Below are 8,328 nucleotides of genomic sequence, written 5' to 3'. Positions count from 1 at the left end.
TTTAAAAACTAATAAAAATATATTAAAAACTAACTAAATCATACTAAAAACTATGTAAAAACAATGCCAAAAAGCGTATAAATTATCCGCTCATCACAACACCAAACTTAAATTGTTACTTGTCCCCAAGCAACTGAAAATCAAATAGGATAAAAAGAAGAGAATATACTATAAATTCCAAAATATCAATGAAACTTAGCTCCAATCAGATGAGCGGGACTAGTAGCTTTTTGCCTCTTGAATAGTTTTGGCATCTCACTTTATCCATTGAAGTTCAGAATGATTGGCACCTATAGGAACTTAGAATTTAGATAGTGTTATTAATTCTCCTAGTTCAGTATGTTGATTCTTGAACACAGCTACTTTATGAGTCTTGGCTGTGGCCCTAAGCACTTTGTTTTCCAGTATTACCACCAGATACATAAATGCCACAGACACATAACTGGGTGAACCTTTTCAGATTGTGACTCAGCTTTGCTAGAGTCTCCAATTAGAGATGTCCAGGGTTCTTAAGCACACTCTGTTTTTTCTTTGGACCTCGACTTTAACCGCTCAGTCTCAGGTTTTCACTTGACACCTTCACGCCACAAGCACATGGTTAGGGACAGCTTGGTTTAGCCACTTAGACCAGGATTTTATTCCTTTAGGCCCTCCTATCCACTGATGCTCAAAGCCTTGGATCCTTTTAATTACCCTTGCCTTTTGGTTTTAAGGGCTATTGGCTTTTTGCTCTTGCCTTTTGGTTTAAAGAGCTTTTAGCTTTTTCTGCTTGCTTTTTCTTTTTCTTCCTTTTTTTTTTGCCATTTTTCTTTTCTCTTTTTTTTTTCGCAAGATTTTGTATTCACTGATTTTTCTTGCTTCAAGAATCAATTTTATGATTTTTCAGATTATCAAATAACATTTCTCCTTTTCATCATTCTTTCAAGAGCCAACATATTTAACATTCATAAACCACAATATCAAAAGACATATGCACTGTTCAAGCATTCATTCAGAAAACAAAAAGTATTGTCACCACATCAAAATAATTAAACTAGCTTCAAGGATGAATTCGAAACCATGTACTTCTTGTTCTTTTGTTTTTAGAACAGTTTTCATTTAAGAGAGGTGATGGATTCATAGGACATTCATAGCTTTAAGACATAGACACTTAAACACTAATGATCATATAGTAAAGACAAAAACATAAATAAAACATAAAGCATAGTAAACAAAAAACAGGAAAATAAGAACAAGGAGATTAAGGAACGGGTCTACCTTAGTGAGGGTGGCGTCTTCCTCTTCATGAAGAACCAATGGTGCTCTTGAGCTCCTCTATGTCCCTTCCTTGTCTTTGTTGTTCTTCTCCCATAGCTCTTTGATCTTCTCTAATCTCATGGAGGATGATGGAGTGCTCTTGGTGCTCCATCCTTAGTTGTCCCATGTTGGAGCTTAATTCTCTTAGGGAAGTGTTGATTTGCTCCCAATAGTTCTGTGGAGGGAAGTGCATCCCTTGAGGCATCTCAGAGATTTCATGGTGAGGAATTTCCTCCTGCTCTTGTTGAGGCCCATGATCTCTTGTTTTCTCCATCCTTTTCTTAGTGATGAGCTTTTGAGATGAATCTCTCCATCTTCCATGACTCAGAGGTGGAAGCTTTTTCCTTCCCTTTCCTCTTTCTAGAGGTTTCTCTGGCCTTAGGTGCCATTAATGGTTATGGAAAAACAAAAAGCAATGCTTTTACCACACCAAACTTAAAAGGTTTGCTTGTCCCTGAGCAAAAGAAGAAAGAAAGTAGTAGAAGAAGAAGAAAATGGAGGAGATGGAGGGAGAAGGTGATTTGGCCAAGGGGGAGAAGTGGTGGTTGTAATGTGTGAAAATGAAGAAGGAATGAGGGGTTTATATAGGAGTGGGAGAAGGTTTATGGTTCGGCCATTAGGGTTGGGTGGGAGGGAAAAGAGTTTGAATTTTGGAGGTAGGTGGGGTTTTTGGGGAAGAGAGGATGGATGTGAGTGGTGAAGAGGTGATGGGAAGAGTGATTGAGGTGATTAATGAAGGGTATTTGGGGAAGAGAGTTATGAAAAGGTGTGCAGAGGAGAGAAGAAAAGGTGGAGATCCTGTGGGGTCAAGGACTTAACATCCCTACTCCAATTAGGCGTGTAAAATGCCCTTAGAATGCATGTCTGGTGTTAAACGCCAGCTTGCTGTTTGTTTCTAGCGTTTAACGCCACTTCCATGCTCTGTTCTGGCGTTAAACGCCAGTCTGGTGCTTGTTTCTGGCGTTTAACGCCACTTCCATGCTCTGTTCTGGCGTTAAACGCCAGTCTGGTGCTTGTTTCTGGCATTTAACGCCAGCTTGATGCTTCTTTCTGGCGTTAAATGCCATTTTGATGCTTCTTACTGGCATTTAAACGCCAGTAAGTTCTTCCTCCAGGGTGAGCTATTTTTAATGTTATTTTTCATTCTGTTTTTGATTTTTCAGTAGTTTTTGTGACTCCACATGATCATCAACCTAAAAAAAACATAAAATAACGATAGAAAATAAATAGATATAATTAAATAACATTGGGTTGCCTCCCAACAAGCGCTTCTTTAATGTCAATAGCTTGACAGTGAGCTTTCATGGAGCCTCACAGATGTTCAGAGCATTGTTGGGACCTCCCAACACCAAACTTAGAGTTTGAATATGAGGGTTCAACACCAAACTTGGAGTTTGGTTGTGGCCTCCCAACACCAAACTTAAAGTTTGACTGTGGGGGTTTTGGTTGACTCTGTAGTGAGAGAAGCTTTTCATGCTTCCTCTCCATGGTTACAGAAGGAGAACCTTGAGTCTTAAACACAAGATAATCCTCATTCAGTTGAAGGACCAACTCTCCTCTGTCTACATCAATCACAACTTTTGCTGTGGCTAGGAAGGGTCTTCCAAGGATGATGGATTCATCCTCATCCTTCCCAGTGTCTAGGATTATGAAATCAGCAGGGATGTAAAGGCCTTCAACCTTTACTAACACATTCTCTACTTGTCCATAAGCCTGTTTTCTTGAGTTGTCTGCCATCTCTAATGAGATTCTGGCAGCTTACACCTCAAAGATCCCAAGTTTCTCCATTACAGAGAGTGGCATTAAGTTTATTCCTAACCCCAGGTCACACAGAGCCTTCTCAAAGGTCATGGTGCCTATGTTACAGGGAATTAGGAATTTACCAGGATCCTATTTCTTTTGAGGTAATTTATGCCTATCCAATGCATTCAGTTCATTGGTGAGCAAGGGAGGTTCATCTTCCCAAGTCTCATTACCAAATAATTTGACATTCAGCTTCATGATTGCACCAAGGTATTTAGCAACTTGCTCTTCAGTAATGTCTTCATCCTCTTCAGAGGATGAATACTTATTAGAGCTCATGAATGGTAAAAGGAGGTTCAATGGAATCTCTATAGTCTCTAGATGAGCCTCAGATTCCTTTGGTTCCTCAAAGGGAAACTCCTTATTGGTCACTGAGCATCCCAAGAGGTCTTCCTCACTAGGATTCACGTCCTTCTCCTCCTCTCTGGATTCAGCCACACCAAGTAAGGTTATGGCCTTGCACTCTCTTTTTGGATTCTCTTCTGTATTGCTTGGGAGAGTACTAGGAGGAGTTTCAGTGACCCTTTTACTCAGCTGGCCCACTTGTGCCTCCAAATTTCTAATGGAGGACCTTGTTTCATTCATGAAACTTAAAGTGGCCTTAGATAGATCAGAGACTATATTTGCTAAGCTAGATAGATTCTGCTCAGAATTCTCTATCTGTTGCTGAGTGGATGATGGAAAAGGCTTGCTATTGCTAAACCTGTTTCTTCCACCATTATTAAAGCCTTGTTGAGGCTTTTGTTGATCCTTCCATGAGAAATTTGGATGATTTCTCCATGAGGGATTATAGATGTTTCCATAGGGTTCTCCCATGTAATTCACCTCTGCTATTGCAGGGTTCTCAGGATCATAAGCTTCTTCTTCAGAAGATGCCTCTTGAGTACTGTTGGATGCAGCTTGCAATCCATTCAGACTCTGAGAAATCATATTGACTTGCTGAGTCAATATTTTATTCTGAGCCAATATGGCATTCAGAGTATCAATTTCAAGAACTCTCTTCCTCTGAGGCATCCCATTACTCACAGGATTCCTTTCAGAAGTATACATGAACTGGTTATTTGCAACTATGTCAATGAGTTCCTGAGCTTCTGCAGGCGTTTTCTTTAGGTGAATAGACCCACCTGTAGAATGGTCCAATGACATCTTTGATAGCTTAGACAGACCATCATAGAATATATCCAGGATGGTCCATTCTGAAAGCATGTCAGAAGGACACTTTTTGGTCAGTTGCTTATATCTCTCCCAAGCTTCATAGAGGGATTCACCTTCTTTCTGTTTGAAGGTTTGAACATCCACTCTAAGCTTGCTAAGCTTTTGAGGAGGAAAGAACTTGGCTAAGAAAGCCGTGACCAGCTTATCCCAAGAGTTCAGGCTATCTTTAGGTTGAGAGTCCAACCATATTTTAGCTCTTTCTCTTACAGCAAATGGGAAAAGCATAAACCTGTAGACCTCGGGATCAACCCCATTGGTCTTAACAGTATCACAGATCTGCAAGAATTCAGTTAAGAATTGAAAAAGATCTTCTGATGGAAGTCCATGGAACTTACAGTTCTGTTACATCAGAGAAACTAATTGAGGCTTTAGCTCAAAATTGTTTGCTCCAATGGCAGGGATTGAGATGCTTCTTCCATGTAAATTAGAATTTGGTGCAGTAAAGTTACCAAGTATCTTCCTTGCATTGTTATTATTTTTGGCCATGTCTCCTTCTTTTTCGAAAATTTCTGTCAGATTTTCTCCAGAGAGTTGTGCTTTAGCTTCTCTTAGCTTCCTCTTTAGAGTCCTTTCAGGTTCAGGATCAGCTTCAACAAGAATGTTCTTATCCTTGTTCTTGCTCATATGAAAAAGAAGAAAACAGAAAAGAAGAGGAACCCTCTATGTCACAGTATAGAGATTCCTTTATGTGAGTAGAAGAAGAAAAGAAATTCGAACACAGAAAGAGGGAGAGGGTTCGAATTTTTAAGAGGAAGAGAAGTGTTAGTAGATAAATAAATAATTAGAAGGAGATGAGAGAGAAGAATTTTTGAAAATAATTGAAAAGAAAAGAAAAATATTTTTGTTTTTAATTTAAAATTAAAATTAAAATTCAAAAATTTAAAAAAAGATGAAATTAAATTAAAAGTTAAAACAATTAGTTAATTAAAAAGGAATTTTGAAAAAGAGGAAGGTGATTTTTGAAAATTAGAAAGAGATTTAGTTAGGTAGTTTTGAAAAAGATATGATTGAAATAGTAAACTTTTAAAATCAAACAAAAAGTCAAGTAGTTAATTGAAAAAGATTTGAAAATCAATTTTTGAAAAGATAAGAAGTTAGAAAAGAAGTTACAAAAGATTTTGAAATTGATTTTGAAAAAGATGTGATTGAAACTTATTTTGAAAAATATTTGAAAAAGAAATTTAAAAAGATTTGATTTTGAAAATTAAAGTTGATTACTTGGCTAATAAGAAACAAAAAGATATTATTTTAAAATTTAAAGATTGAACCTTTCTTATTAGGTAAGTAACAAACTAAAATTTTTTGAATCAATCACATTAATTGTTAGCATTAATTTCGAAAATATGAAATGGAAATAAGAAAAAGATTTGATTTTTGAAAAAGATTTGAAAAAGATAGAATTTTTAAATTGAAAATTTGATTTGACTCATAAGAAACAACTAAATTTTAAAAAGTTTTGAAAAAGTCAACTCAAATTTTCTAAAATTTATGAGAAGAAAAAGGGAAAGATATTTTTTTGATTTTTGAATTTTTAAGGATGCAAGAGAAAAACAATGAAAAGACTTAAAACATGAGAATTCAAGATCAAAACACATGATGCATGCAAGAACGCTTTGAATGTCAAGATGAACACCAAGAACACTTTGAATGTCAAGATGAACACCAAGAACTTATTTTTGAAAATTTTTAAGAAAAGAAAAACATGCAAGACACCAAACTTAAAAATTTTTAATGTTGAGACACTAACAAATTGAAAATGCATATGAAAAACAAGAAAAGACACAAAACAAGAAAATATGAAGATCAAATAAGAAGACTTGTCAAGAACAACTTGAAGATCATGAAGAACAGCATGTATGGGTTTCGAAAGTTAAAGAACAATTAAAAAGATGCAATTGACACCAAACTTAAAAATTGACACAAGACTCAAACAAGAAACACAAAATTATTTTTGTTTTTTTTTTATGATTTTATTAAATTTTTTTATTTTTTGAAAATTATTTGGAAAAAAAGAAAAATAAAGATTTCAAAATTTTTAATGAGAATTCCAGGAATCATGAAATATTAGTCTAAAGCTCCGGTCCAGGAATTAGACATGGCTCACTAGCCAGCTAAGCTTTCAGTGAAAGCTCCAGTCCAAAACACTAGACATGGCCAATGGTCAGTCAAGCTTCAGCAGATACAAATCAGGCATATAACAGCTGATTAGATGAGAGTCCAAGGCTCTTGTCATGATAAGTGGAAGCCTCAATCCAAAAATTTAGACATGGCTTGACAGCCAGCCAGGCTCCAACAGATCATGAAGAAACTCTAGAATTCATTCTTAAAAATTCTGAAGAACATAGAATAATTTATTTTAATTTTTTTTTTGAAAATTTTTTCGAAAATAAAATTAATAAAAACAAAAAGCTTAAAATTAAAATAAAATTACCTAATCTGAGTAACAAGATGAACCGTCAGTTGTCCAAACTCGAACAATCCCCGGCAACGGCGCCAAAAACTTGGTATGCGAAATCGTGATCGTTCATTCCTTGGTAACGGCGTCAAAAACTTAATACGCACGTTCATAATTTTAGTTCTTTGTCACAACTTCGCACAACTAACCAGCAAGTGCACTGGGTCGTCCAAGTAATAAATCTTACGTGAGTAAGGGTCGATCCCACGGAGATTGTCGGCTTGAAGCAAGCTATGGTCACCTTGTAAATCTCAGTCAGGCAGATTCTAATGGTTATGGAGTTTTAATAATGAAAAGATAAATAAAATGTAAAATAAAGATAGAGATACTTATGTAATTCATTGGTGAGAATTTCAGATAAGCGTATGGAGATGCCTTTATTCCTTCTGAACCTCTGCTTTCCTACTGCTTTCATCCAATCCTTCATACTCCTTTCCATGGTAAGCTATATGTAGGGCATCACCGTTGTCAATGGCTACTTCCCGTCCTCTCAGTGAAAATGGTCCAAGATGCGCTGTCACCGCACGGCTAATCATCTGTCGGTTCTCGATCCTGCTGGAATAGGATTCAGTAATCCTTTTGCGTCTGTCACTACACCCAGCACTCGCGAGTTTGAAGCTCATCACAGCCATTCCTTCCCGGATCCTACTCGGAATACCATAGACAAGGTTTAGACTTTCCGGATCTCAAGAATGGCCGCCAATAATTCTAGCCTATACCACGAAGACTCTGATCATAGATCAGAAGGCTAAGAGATACATATTCAAGCTTGTTTACATGTAGAACGGAAGTGTTTGTCAGGCACGCGTTCATGGGTTGAGAATGATGATGAGCGTCACATAATCATCACATTCATCATGTTCTTGTGTGCGAATGAATATCTTAGAGAAGAAATAGACTTGAGTTGAATAGAAAAATAGTGGTACTTTGCATTAATTCATGAGGAACAGTAGAGCTCCACACCTTAATCTATGGTGTGTAGAAACTCTACCGTTGAAAATATATAAGTGATAATGGTCCAGGCATGGCCGAATGGCCAGCCTCCTAAAGAGGGTTCAATCATCAAAACATGATCAAAAGATGATCTGAAGATGTAAATACAATAGTAAAAAGTCCTATTTATACTAAACTAGTTACTAGGGTTTATAGAAATAAGTAAATGATGCAGAGATCCACTTTCGGGGCCCACTTGGTGTGTGCTTGGGCTGAGCATTGAAGCTTTCACGTGTAGAGATCTTCCTTGGAGTTAAACACTAGTTTGTAACCTGTTTCTGGTGTTTAACTCTGCTTTGCAACCTGTTTCTGACGTTTAACTGCAGAATAGGGCAGAGAGCTGGCGTTGAATGCCAGTTTGCGTCATCTAAACTCGAGCAAAGTATGGACTATTATATATTGCTGGAAAGCCCTGGATGTCTACTTTCCAACACAATTAAGAGCGCGCCATTCGAACTCTTGTAGCTCCAGAAAATCTACTTTGAGTGCAGGGAGGTCAGAATCCAACAACATCTGCAGTCCTTCTTCAGCCTCTGAATCTGATTTTTGCTCAAGTCCCTCAATTT

At 37.0% G+C, this 8,328-nt stretch overlaps 1 non-coding gene across 1 annotated transcript; it reads left to right on the top strand.

Annotated features, from left to right (window-relative positions):
- The first annotated feature begins 4,299 nt into the window (after window positions 1-4,299).
- On the top strand, window positions 4,300-4,407 carry LOC112787263 (small nucleolar RNA R71). The gene has a single exon (XR_003194684.1). It is a non-coding gene; the product is annotated as a small nucleolar RNA R71 (small nucleolar RNA).
- Window positions 4,408-8,328: the final 3,921 nt, after the last annotated feature.

The sequence above is a fragment of the Arachis hypogaea genome, chromosome 20 (assembly GCF_003086295.3).
Source record: "Arachis hypogaea cultivar Tifrunner chromosome 20, arahy.Tifrunner.gnm2.J5K5, whole genome shotgun sequence".
Taxonomy (NCBI): Eukaryota; Viridiplantae; Streptophyta; class Magnoliopsida; order Fabales; family Fabaceae; genus Arachis; species Arachis hypogaea.
Note: the sequence above shows the minus strand (reverse complement) of the source record. Positions and strands in the feature narration are given on the sequence as shown.